The sequence below is a fragment of the Miniopterus schreibersii genome (genome assembly GCF_964146895.1).
Source record: "Miniopterus schreibersii genome assembly, chromosome: 16".
NCBI lineage: Eukaryota > Metazoa > Chordata > Mammalia > Chiroptera > Miniopteridae > Miniopterus > Miniopterus schreibersii.
Window position 1 is genome coordinate 35650100 of NC_138116.1, and position 11436 is coordinate 35661535.

The 11436-nt window shown below is 46.9% G+C and overlaps 1 pseudogene across 1 annotated transcript; it reads left to right on the forward strand.

The window, feature by feature from the left end:
• The first annotated feature begins 6107 nt into the window (after positions 1–6107).
• On the forward strand, positions 6108–6520 carry LOC308568841 (large ribosomal subunit protein P1 pseudogene; annotated as a pseudogene). Its single transcript has one exon. The product of its transcript is annotated as a large ribosomal subunit protein P1 pseudogene (transcript).
• Positions 6521–11436: the final 4916 nt, after the last annotated feature.

Below are 11436 nucleotides of genomic sequence, written 5' to 3' on the forward strand. Positions count from 1 at the left end.
TGAATGTCCGAGTGGTTCTAACCTGGGATCTCCTGACCCCAGGACTTTGGACAGTAAACAGAAGTGGAAATGGAGTTGGGACTCAGGCAAAGCATAGTGGGGGCTGGGGACAGGACTGTCTCTGTTCTGCCTAGAGAAAGGGTCTCCTGGTCTGTCCCCTTAACCCCCATAAGCCAGTCACCTCACACTTCATTGCACAGTTTGGAAGGGAGGCCAGGCCAGGAGGGTGGAGGTGCAGGCCAGGTTTTCCCCTCCCCCCTCCCCCTTTCACTCCCTGCCTCTGAATTTCCCAGAATTGTTGGTGTCTCTAAACACCCCTGACCAGGATCAGAGAGGCGGGTTCTCTGCTCTTGCCCAATCTGGCATCTGAGCCTAGGCCCGGCTTCCCGCAGGCTCAGCCCCAGGCTCCCCAGCTTCCCCTCCTGGGGAGTGCAGCCCCTGGGAGTGCAGGGGCAGGGGGGGGCTGGGGCAGCAGGCAGCCCTCCTGGAGCAGGAGGCGTTCAAGCCCCATCAGCCCTCGTGTGGCCCTGGCACCATGAACCTTTGTCCTCACTCCGGGCCAGGGTGTCCTGTAGCTCTCACGGCACAACACCCCAGGGGTGGCTACGCGTTGCTCCCCTTTTACAGGGGAGCCTGAGTGACTTGCTTTGGGTGGGGGGGGGGCGCACATGGGTGGGGGGACACGACAGAGGAGAGGGAAAGGGGAAGCAGAGCAGGATAGGGGGGGAAAGCCAGACCCTAAGAGAGGGGCTTCACTGTCCCGTGAGGAAGGTGGGCCTCCGCGACCTGAGGAGCGTGAGCAACCACTGCGCCACACTGACGATAGTCTGGGGAAGAGAACAGTTTTCGTGCCTGGTTTTCCGACCCTCGCCATACTTGGGCTGCTTATAAAGTAGCCCGAGTTGCCCTTGTGCCAAAAAGGGGTTGAGACAGAGGCCAGTGCTTTCCTTCAGTTTGTTTCTTTTTAATGGAGTGTAATTGGCATATAACATTATGTTAGTTTCAGGTGTACGGCCTGTGCTTTTTGGGTGGTAACTTTCTGACACACGCGGGACGTAGCCACGCAATTTGATATCCTGACATTTCTATGAAGCCACTAAGGCTGCTCTGCTGTTTGTCGCCCGCAGTAAGAGATACTTTCTACGATGGGATCCAGAATGCACGTGCAAGCGCCTGCACACACCCGCACCTTTGTAGGTTTCACTCTCTTCTGAATCCCCAGTGCCTGGCACATAGTAGGTGCTCAACAGGTAACTATTGAATGAACAAGTGACTGAGTGAGTGAATGAATGAATTTGTAGATATACTATTGACATGAAAGTTTCATAAAACAATACTTATCTTACTATTTGCATTCTATTTTTTTAATAGTTCTCAGGATCTTTTTTTTTTTTTTTTTTGGACAAGTTTTTCTTTATTTTTTTAATCCTTACCTGAGGATATTTTTTCCATTGCTTTTCAGAGAGTGGGAGGGAGAGAGGGGAAAAAAAAATCAATGTGAGAGAAACACATTGATTGGTGGCTTCCCACACCCACCCTGGCCTGGGCCGGGGATGGAACCTGCAACCGAGGGGCATACTCTTGGTAAGAATCGAACCCAGGACCCATCAGTTCCCAGGCTGACACTCTAACCACTAAGCCTAACCAGCTAGGCCAGGATCTGTTTTTTCAAATATGTTTTTATTGATTTTAGGGAGAGAGGAAGGGAGAGGGAGAGAGCAAGAGAGAGAGAAAAACATCAATGTGAGAGAGGAACATCAATTGGTTGCCTCCTGAACCCACCCCAACCAAGGATTTAACCTGCAACCTGGGCATGTGCCCTGACTGGGAATCGAATTGGCCACCTTTCACGTCATGAGATGATTCTCAACCAACTGAGCCACACCTCCCAGGGCTACTCTCATTCTATTTCATGACCAACTAAATTGAATTTCCTGATCCATTAATCGGTCACAAATCAAAGCTTGAAAACACTGTCATGAAGCCCCAGTCTTGGCAGGGACATAGTTTTAGTTCGGAGATATAGGCAAGAGCTTGGCAAATAGATTATCAACTGCCTGTCAAGGTTCCCCAACCGCCACCCAGGGACAGAGGGAGTCTCACTGGCCACCCACCTCGACTGAACTGACTCCAAGTTTCAAGTTACAACCCCCAACCCCTCGCACTCGCAAGACAGGACAGAAAACAAGAGGCATCCTCTGCTTCCTGTTCTTTCTAACTATTTGAAAGCCAACATTTCAATTTACCAACATTCAACATATACTTGGACTATTTCTTAAGTTTCCATATTGTCTCATTACTTTTTTGTTGGGGTTTTTCCAACAGGATTTTGGGTATAAAATCCTGTTTTATTTGGTTGATTTTTATTTTGGGGGTGGGGTGTGTATACGTCAGGCACAGACAGTTAGGTTAGTCAATTTCTGAGTTTATAACACCCAGTCTCCCTCTGCAGCCTGAGAAAGACCTCTCTCTTGTTTTATTACTTTCCCTCCCCCACCCTGTTTCCCCACACCAATTCCTCCACTCACCACAGGCAGTCAGAATGGTGTGTTTGCTGTATATGACAGTCTCCAAAGAGAGCAGCCATCAACTTTTCCCCTCCCTGTGTGTGCAGGTCACACCACCCACCCAGAGGCAGAGTCTATTCCCCTCCCCTTGAATCCAGGCTGACCATGTGACTTGCTTTGACCAATAGAAAGTGCTTGAAGTGACACCCTGCCAGTCCTGGGCCTAGACTTTAAGAGACCTGGAAGCTTCAGTTTTCACTCTTGGAATCCAGACACCATGCTATAAGGAAGTCCAGTTGTTATGAGAGAGAGGGAGGGAGAGAGAGAGAGAGAAAGAGAGGGAGGCCCCATGGAGAGGCCTGGAGGGAGGGAGACTGAAGGGGGGCTGTTAAGACACAATATGGAGAGAAAGGGAGAGGGAGAGAGACCACACAGAGGAGCATGAGGCCCTGGACATGTGAGCAAATCCTTCTGAGAGCTTCCAGAGCAGCCCAGCCAGTAGCTGAATGCATCCAAGCATGTAACACAGCCAATACCACACGGTCCACTTGGCCTAGCCCTGCCCAAATTTCTGTGTGACTGTATTTGGAGATAAGGCCTTTAAGGGAGTAATTAAGGTCAAATGAGGTCACAACGGTGGGGCCCTAATCCAATAGGATTGCTGTCCTTATAAGAAGAGAAAAAGATATCAAGAGTGCACACACACAGAGGAAAGGCCATGTGAGGACATAGAGAGAAAACAGCTGTTTACAAGCCACAAGGATAGGCCTCCCCAAAAATCAGCCCTCCCAGTACATTATACTTAGGCTTCTAGCTTCCTAAACTACAAGAAAATAAATGTCTGCTGTTTAAGACACCCAGTCTGTGGTATTCTGTTATGGCAGCTCAAGCAAACTAATGCACTGGGCAAAGAGACAAAATTTTAAAATTGGACATATGAAAAGATTCAGCAAGTCAAAAACTGGAAATAAATCAGAAAAAATATCCTCTTGAAATAGATTTAGCAGCAATATACTGGATAGCTTATTTGCTAAATGAATTAAACTTGCTTCTACAAAACCAGAGCAGGAAATCAAACAAAAGGAAAAATTGATAACAGAAAAGCAATTTGGGGGTGTAACATGACGATGGATAATTTTAAAACACAACAGAGGATTTGAAGAGCCAACTGTTAACAGCAGGAAACGGAATCAATGATGTCGTACAAGACAGAAATGGTAACTTCTCCCCAAACTCAAAGCTAAAGGAAAGAGATCTGTGCACCCATGTTCATAGCAGCATTATCCACAACAGCCAAAGGAAGCAGCTCCAGTGTCCAGTGATGAATGAATGGATAGGCAAAATGCGCTACATAAGTAATGAAATATTATTCAGCCTTAAAAAGCAGAAAATTCTGGCACATGCTACAATACAGATAAACCTTGAGCAAATTATGCTAAGCGAAGAAGCCATCCACAAATAGACAAATACTGTATGTTCTACTTATATGAGGTACCTAGAGCAGTCACATTCATAGAAAATAGGAGTTGGGGGTGGATATGGGTGGGGAGTTATCATTTCATTGGCATAAAGTTTCAGGTTAGCAAGATTAAAAGGTTCTGGAGATGGATGGTGGTGATAATTGCACAATATGTACTTAATGTCATCAAACTGTGCACTTAAAAATGGTTATAAAACAGAATATGGAGAATGAGTTCTCAGGCTTGGGGGGGGGGGAATTGGGAGAAAAATCCAATGAGTTTACTAATGATTTGGAAGAAAAGGTTATCTTGGGACTGTGTCCAACAGAGGAAGAAACAGTAGAGCTTCTAAGCAAAGTCCTTATGATAACAAGCTGGCACCTGAAGCATTAGCCAAGGTTGTTCATTGGGATATTGCCTTTACTGACCCAACTCTGGATTCAATAGAGATCACCATTCCGCAGGACATTTTGGGACTTTGGGTGGATCGCATAGATTCAGTTTATCAGTATATAAAATGTTCTGCTGACATTAAATCCAACCAAGGAATCTTTCCCAGTGGACTTCAGTGTGTCAGCATTTTAATTGGTGTATATGACATACAGATGGGGTGCTCCTGATGGGAGATAAAGAGCTTCACAGGCCAGAAAAAGCTAAAGGAGTTCATCACCACCAAACCAGTATTGCGTGAAATGTCGAAGGGTCTTCTTTAAGAAGAAGGTAATGAACAAAATAAACCAATAAAAAGCTCTGGCCAGTTTGGCTCAGTAGTTAGAACACTGGCCTGCAGACTGAAGGGTCTGGGGTTCGATTCTGGCCAAGGGCACGTTCCTCGGTTGCAGGATCAATCCCCGGCCTAGGCCTGGGTGAGTGCGGGAGGCGACCATTCAATGTTTCTCTCTCTCTCTCTCTCTGAAAAGCAATGGAAATGTGCTAGGGTGGGGATCAAACAAACAAACAAACAAATGGACTGAGGAGCAAAATAGACCCAGAGACACTGAAGCAGGCAACAGACTGACGAATCTCAGAGGGAAGGGGAGGGGGGCAGGAGGGGCAGGAGGGGATTAAGCAAAGAACTTATATGCATATCTGCATAACCCATGGACACAGCCAATAGTGTGGTGAAGGCCAGGGGAGGGGGCAGAAAGGAGGTCAATGGGGGGAAAATGGGGGGAATCTGTAATACTTTCAATAATAAAGATAAATTATAAATAAATAAAGTAGACTATGGGAATAAAAGGGGGGGAGTGAAGTGGAAAGATAATCTAAATCACTTTATCTCATCAAATATGAGATGCCATCAATCGTTAAGGTGTGCTATTGTTTATGTTCCACAAAGAAAATCAATGACAAAATAATTTATCCCTTAGAATTTCTACTGTATGCTTACTAAAAGAGCTTTTTTAGACTTACTTAGACATATATTTTATCCGGTATAACTCTTGTGCACACATAAATGTAAGTAAAGTTAATTGGTTAAAATATTCCTAGAACATTTTACCTGAAGAGTCCCATTCTTCTGAATCATTTTAGACTCAGAATCATCAATGCTGTCCATGTTTTCTTACACAAAGTTGTGGATGCAGCATTTTTTTTTTTTTTTAAATGCTCCATTGTCATCTTAAGGATTTTCTTCCAAGCAACTGACACCCATTCTTCAAGCTTCCTTCATCTTTCCAGAAGCTGTAAATGGCAGGTGCTCAGACAAGATTCCGAACTCTTGTTCTTTTCATGAGTAACCCTTAAATGGCCAGTTGCCTGAAACAGCAAGGCATCGCAGTGGTCAATCAGAGTTCGGGCATGCACAGGCAAGGACATCTCTGTCACAACCATCACCTCAGGGAAGCAATTGTGAGATGCCACTGCTTGTAAGACACCCCGATTTCAGAAACGTTAACAGAGAAAAATGTATGTCATAGAAACAATGACAAATAAGAAAAATGATAAGTAGCATGTAAAATAGACCCACTCCAGCCAAAATATGTATAAAATTTACAGGAAAAGAGTAGAGCCCTTTCTCCAGCTGCTGCTAAGGTGCTTGGTCCGTCCGAGGAAGCTAAGGCCGCCCTGGGGCGAGGCCTCACTTCACCCAGACACTAGCACCCTGCCAGGCAGCGCCCGCCCAGCACTCGCCCACACCATGACCTCCCTCACAGAGCTCGTCTGCATCTACTCTGCCCTCATCCTGCATCATGACGAGGTGACAGTGACAGAGGATAAGATCAATGTCCTCATTAAAGCAGCCCCTGTAGATGCTGAACCTTTCTGACCAGGCTTGTTTGCAAAGGCTCTCGCCACCATCAACATCGGGAGCCTCATCTGCAGTGTAGGGGCTGGTGGACCTGCCCCAGCAGCTGGTGCTGCGCCAGCAGGAGGCCCTGCCCCCTCCACCCCTGCTGCCCCCTCCACCCCTGCTGCCCCCTCCACCCCTGCTGCCCCCACTGAGGGGAGAAAGGGGAGGCAAAGAAAGAAGACTCTGAGGCGTCTTATGATGATGCAGGCTCTGGTCTTTTTGACTTAACCTCTTTTGTGACATGTTCAGTAAAAAGCTGAACTGGGGGGGGGGGGGGGGGTGTAGAAAGCAATGGGGAAGAAATAACCTAAGAAAAACTAGGAAATTTCCCCAAGCTGCATGAAGCCTTAGTCTCCTGTTCCAATGGGTTCATCTAGAAATCGGCCGCTAGGCTCCGAAGCACATACAGCCGTTTGTCTATCAATTTGCTCACGCACTTGATCAGCAAATATTAGGAGCTTCCTATGCTTTCAGCATTACCAACAACTCAGGACACAGCGCCACAGTCTGTTCGTGCCCCAGATAAAGCCAACATGTTTCGTTCTCTTGATAATGAGCATCGCGTAACTGTGTCTCCTTCTCACTTGAGCTCCCCAGAGCCTCAGGGTGAACTGGGAGATGAGCACTAACTCCCTGCAGGCCCTTAGCGCCTGCCTTACTTCTATTTACCTTTTTCTCCCCATCTTCACTTTCTACTCTTATTTCAGTTTCCCCTGGACCATAGCCTTTATTCTCAGGTGTATTTTACTATATTTCTATTATGTATTTTAATGGTAAGTCTTTCAGATACTTCTGGGATGTGCCTACTCCTGCCACCTGCAGCAGCCGGCCTGCTGCTCCGCGCGCTCCAGGGAAGCCCCTGGACGGCCTGACCCGCCTCTCCGGCCACACAGCCTCCTAAATGTCTCAGCCACCCTCACGGAGCCATCGCAGCTCAAGGTGCAAAAATGTCACTTTATTTTCCCATGACTGAAGCTAAAGAGCTTCTCAAGCCTTCTCTCTACTCCATAGCAGAAATTTTATTAAAACAGGATAAGGGCCTGGCCGGGCATGGCTCAGAGTTTGAGCGTCGACCTGGGGTTCAGGCGATTGGGGTTCGATTCCCAGTCAGGGCACATGCCCGGGTTGTGGGCTCGATCAATGACTCTGTCATCATTGATGTTTCTATCTCTCTCTCTCCCTCTCCGTTCCTCTCTCTGAAATCAATAAAGATATATTTATTAAAAAAAAAAAAAAAAAAGAACAGGATAAGGAATGGAGTGCTGACTTTTAGCAATAAGTTGAGACATGAAAAAATAATTTTATTCATTTTCCCTTTGTGCCATCTAACTCTCATCCATCCTACATCACCTCCCCCCCAACACACACACACACACACACACAATGGAGACCGAGTGCAAATGGAAGCAAGTGGGTTTTGTGATGCAGAAGAAGTGGACATTCTTTATAGCAGAGGATGAGCTTTTGAAACAAATACGGAATTGGGCTGGAAGGGAGAGGGGAAGGCATGGAGGACCTCACCCCGCAGGTGAGAGGGGCCTCATCCTTCCCCCTCCCCCACCCCTGGTGGGAAGGAGGAGCTCGCATGGCTCCGGGACTGGGGGGCTTCCAGCAGAGCTCCCTCAGAAGTTGAGGGGTGGTTTCACAAATAGGGTAATAGGATACTGCTTCCGAGGGCCAGGGGCCCCAGGATTACTTTGCTCAAACAAAGTCTGAAAGAGCCATCCCTAGCTAGGATGAGGGGAGTCCCCTCTCAGCAACCCCACAACTTTTGGAAGACAGGACAAGACCTTCAGTAGTTTCTGTAACCCCACAGTGTGAAGGCAAAGTGTGGGTGATCCTAGGGGAGGATCTGGGAGCAGAAGCCATCTGGCTGAGCAAAAAGAAACCACCCAGAAGGGGACACAGTGGAGACCACTGTGGGGCTAAGAAGAGATGCAATATGGTGAAAAGTGAAGGGGTTAAGAAGTACAAATCGGCAGTCACAAAATAGTCACGGGGACATAAAGCACAGCATAAAGTACAAATATCTAACTGCTGTGCTGTACACCTGAAGAAATATAATATTGAATGTCAACTGTAATTGAAATTTTTTTAAATAGCAGTTCCTTCCACACACACCAAAAAAAAATAATGAGGGGAGGGGAGGGACGGGGGAGGAGGGGAAATTCAATAATAAGAAGGAATGCAGCCCGGCCAGTGTGGCTCAGCGGTTGTGCATCAGCCTAGGATCCAGGAGATGAGGTTCGATTCCCTGTCAGGGCATGTGCCCGGGTTGCGGGTTCGATCCCCAGTCAGGGGCATGTAGGAGGCAGTAGATCAATGACTCTCTCATCATTGATGTTTCTATCCCTTCCTCTCCCTTCCTCTCTCTGAAATCAATAAAAACATTTAAAAAGAAAAAAAGAAGAATTCGGTAAGAAGAAATTCAATGTCCCTCCACGGAGTCAGCCTCAAGGAAAGTTAATCAGGCATCACATAGGATGCCTGGTAGAGTTGGATCCTGCTCAGATTGAATAAATGATAAGGAATTCTGTATACATCTGAGCAGTAAAGTAAAGGAAGGTAGTTGCAACCATAATGGTTGTGCATAATTTCGTCAATTCAAATCTGACTCCTCAAAATTATTGAATAGATTAATGGGATCCAGAGAACGTAAGCTGTGAGACTGAGCAACTAGGAAAGGGCTCAGAACTTCTCCCTGTGGCGCTGGGGGAACCATCCTGCTCATAAGCGCCCCGGCCCAGGGCTCTGAACTCCCAGTCTCTGCCCAACAAGAAACCTCAGCCCTGGGTGGTGTGATGGTGGTGCTCTTCCTCCAGGGCAGTGTGTTCCAAATCCAGGAAGGTTTGAAACTAAGTATACAAGTGGCAACGTAAATGAAGCACATGGTATTAATACTTTTGCATTAAATTTGAGAGCAGTCTATATTCGATATTGTAATATGTAAGGGAATTTATTATGCTAAAAAATGTGAAATTAGCCTTAGGATAGCAAGTTAAAATATAAAATCAAGTACTTCATTTTAAACTTGTGGTTTCAGTTGAAAGGTATAAAATGATTTGGTGAGGTTTGTGAACAGTACTGGAATGTCTAAGAGACCTTGAGATTCATTACGAATATTCATTTCACTTATTCGCTTAGTTTTTGCTTGTTAGGTCAGGCATTTTAAAATACTTAAAACAAAATACATGGATTGTGTGAGTTCAGTTTCAAGTGTTTCCAGGCATTTGACTACACTGTGAATGGAACGGATTATTTAAGAGAGTTCTGTTTCTTCAACTGTTGTTATTACTCACTAATTAATGAGAAAGTTGGTGGCTCTTGTTTTGCCCAATTTGAAAAAAGAATCATCACACTTACAGATTGAACTTGTAAGATGCTTAAAAATGAATTTTAAAAGGTGTTTTAACAAATTGACTACTAACTCTTTTTTAAAACAAAGTAATAGTAAATCGTCTTTTCTGTACACAAGTACCACTACAAACATCAAAAATTCACCTTGAAAAAAAGGCTCCCACACCAGGGGCTGGGGGCCAGGGCCAGCTGTCTAGAAGGATGCACCGCCCATGCCAAGACACTGCAGCAGAGCCACCCTGTACCCCGCTCTTGCCAAGCAGACACACTGGGCAGAACATTTGCAGTTCCGCCAGTGCCAGCCTCAGAGGCTGAGAAGGTGGGCATCGCACCCTGGCCACCGTGTTCCCACATCAGGAGACTTGCACATGGTCTGCTTCCATATTGCACGAGCGGATGGATGCCCCTTGATTGTCAATGTCTATCTACATGTCTCTCCCCCAATCTAGACTCCAGCTCTTTGAGCTCAGGAACTACCTTACTCACCAGTTGATCTCCGTGCCAGGCACCATGCCCCCCGAAAAAGAGAGAGCCCAACCTGTGGAAGAGTGACTCCCTGTCTGAGGCAGTATGGAGAAGACCTTGGCCTTTGGAGTCAAACTAACACAAGTCGGAATTCTGGTCCTGCCACTTAACAGCTCTGTGTGAACCATGGGCAAGTTGCGGAAGATCTCCCAACTTCAGTTTCTTCAGCTGGAAATGGGCATTATAACAGTGCCTACCTTGTGTTGTCCTTGTGGGCATTAAATGAGTTGTGGAAGAAAAGGTGTCTAACACTGGGCTTTAACAAAGCCTGTCTCATGGTAGGTGCTCAATAAAATCCATTCCTTTACTCCTTTTTGCCTCCTCCGATTGCTGCAGAGAAAGCTCTCCGCCTCCCCCTGACCTTGAGGTGCTCCGCCTGCATCTACTCCCCTGGGGGAGACGCCACAGTGGGAACTGGGGAGCCTGGAAGCATCTGGGCCCCAGAGGGGAGCCCTCACTTCCTGTGGCTCAGGCAGGGGAAGGGTGCAGAAGAAAGGGTCTCTGGCTGGGGATCCAGAGACAGCCAATAAGCTGGAGAACCTCAAGGACAGGAAGCGAAAGGAGGCATGAGGCAAAGGGGAACAGCAACCTTCACCCCTCCCTGGCCCCTTTTGGAGCCCACACGCTCCTAAGTCACAAAATGAGGAACCAGGAAAGCCAACAGGAAGGGACAAGGGGGGAAGACTCACCAAATCTGAGGAAACAATTTATCAAAAAGCATGCAACACTGAGATTCTTCTGCCAGTTTTATAACCCGTTGTACCTTTTCACTCACTCGGCCCTGCTAGGACTAAGGAGAAGCTGCTGTGGAGAGGGGGATGCACAATTTCAGCCAGAGGCTTCCAAGAGATCTCGTGAGCCTCGTCTCACCTGCTCCCCTCTTGCCTCAGCACCTGCCAAGCATGCTCAGTTCATTGGGTGACCCATAGTTTCCTGGAGGCCCCAGGCTGCAGAGGAGGAGGATCTTTCACGGTCTTGCTCAGTGCTGTGTCACCACCAATTAGGAGAGCATTGGCACATAGTAGGCTCTCGAGAAATGTTAGTTGATGGAACAACATTTTTGTTTGAAGGAATAGTGTTTAAAATTATTGTGGCCCTGCCTTCATGCCTCAGTGGTTGAGCATCGACCTATGAACCAGGAGGTCATGGTTCGATTCCTGGTCAGGGCACATGCCCAGGTTGTGGGCTCAACCCCCAGTAGGGGGCGTGCAGGAGGCAGCCAATCAATGACTCTCTCTTATCATTGATGTTTCTATCTCTATCTCTCCCTTCCTCTCTCTGAAATCAATAAAAA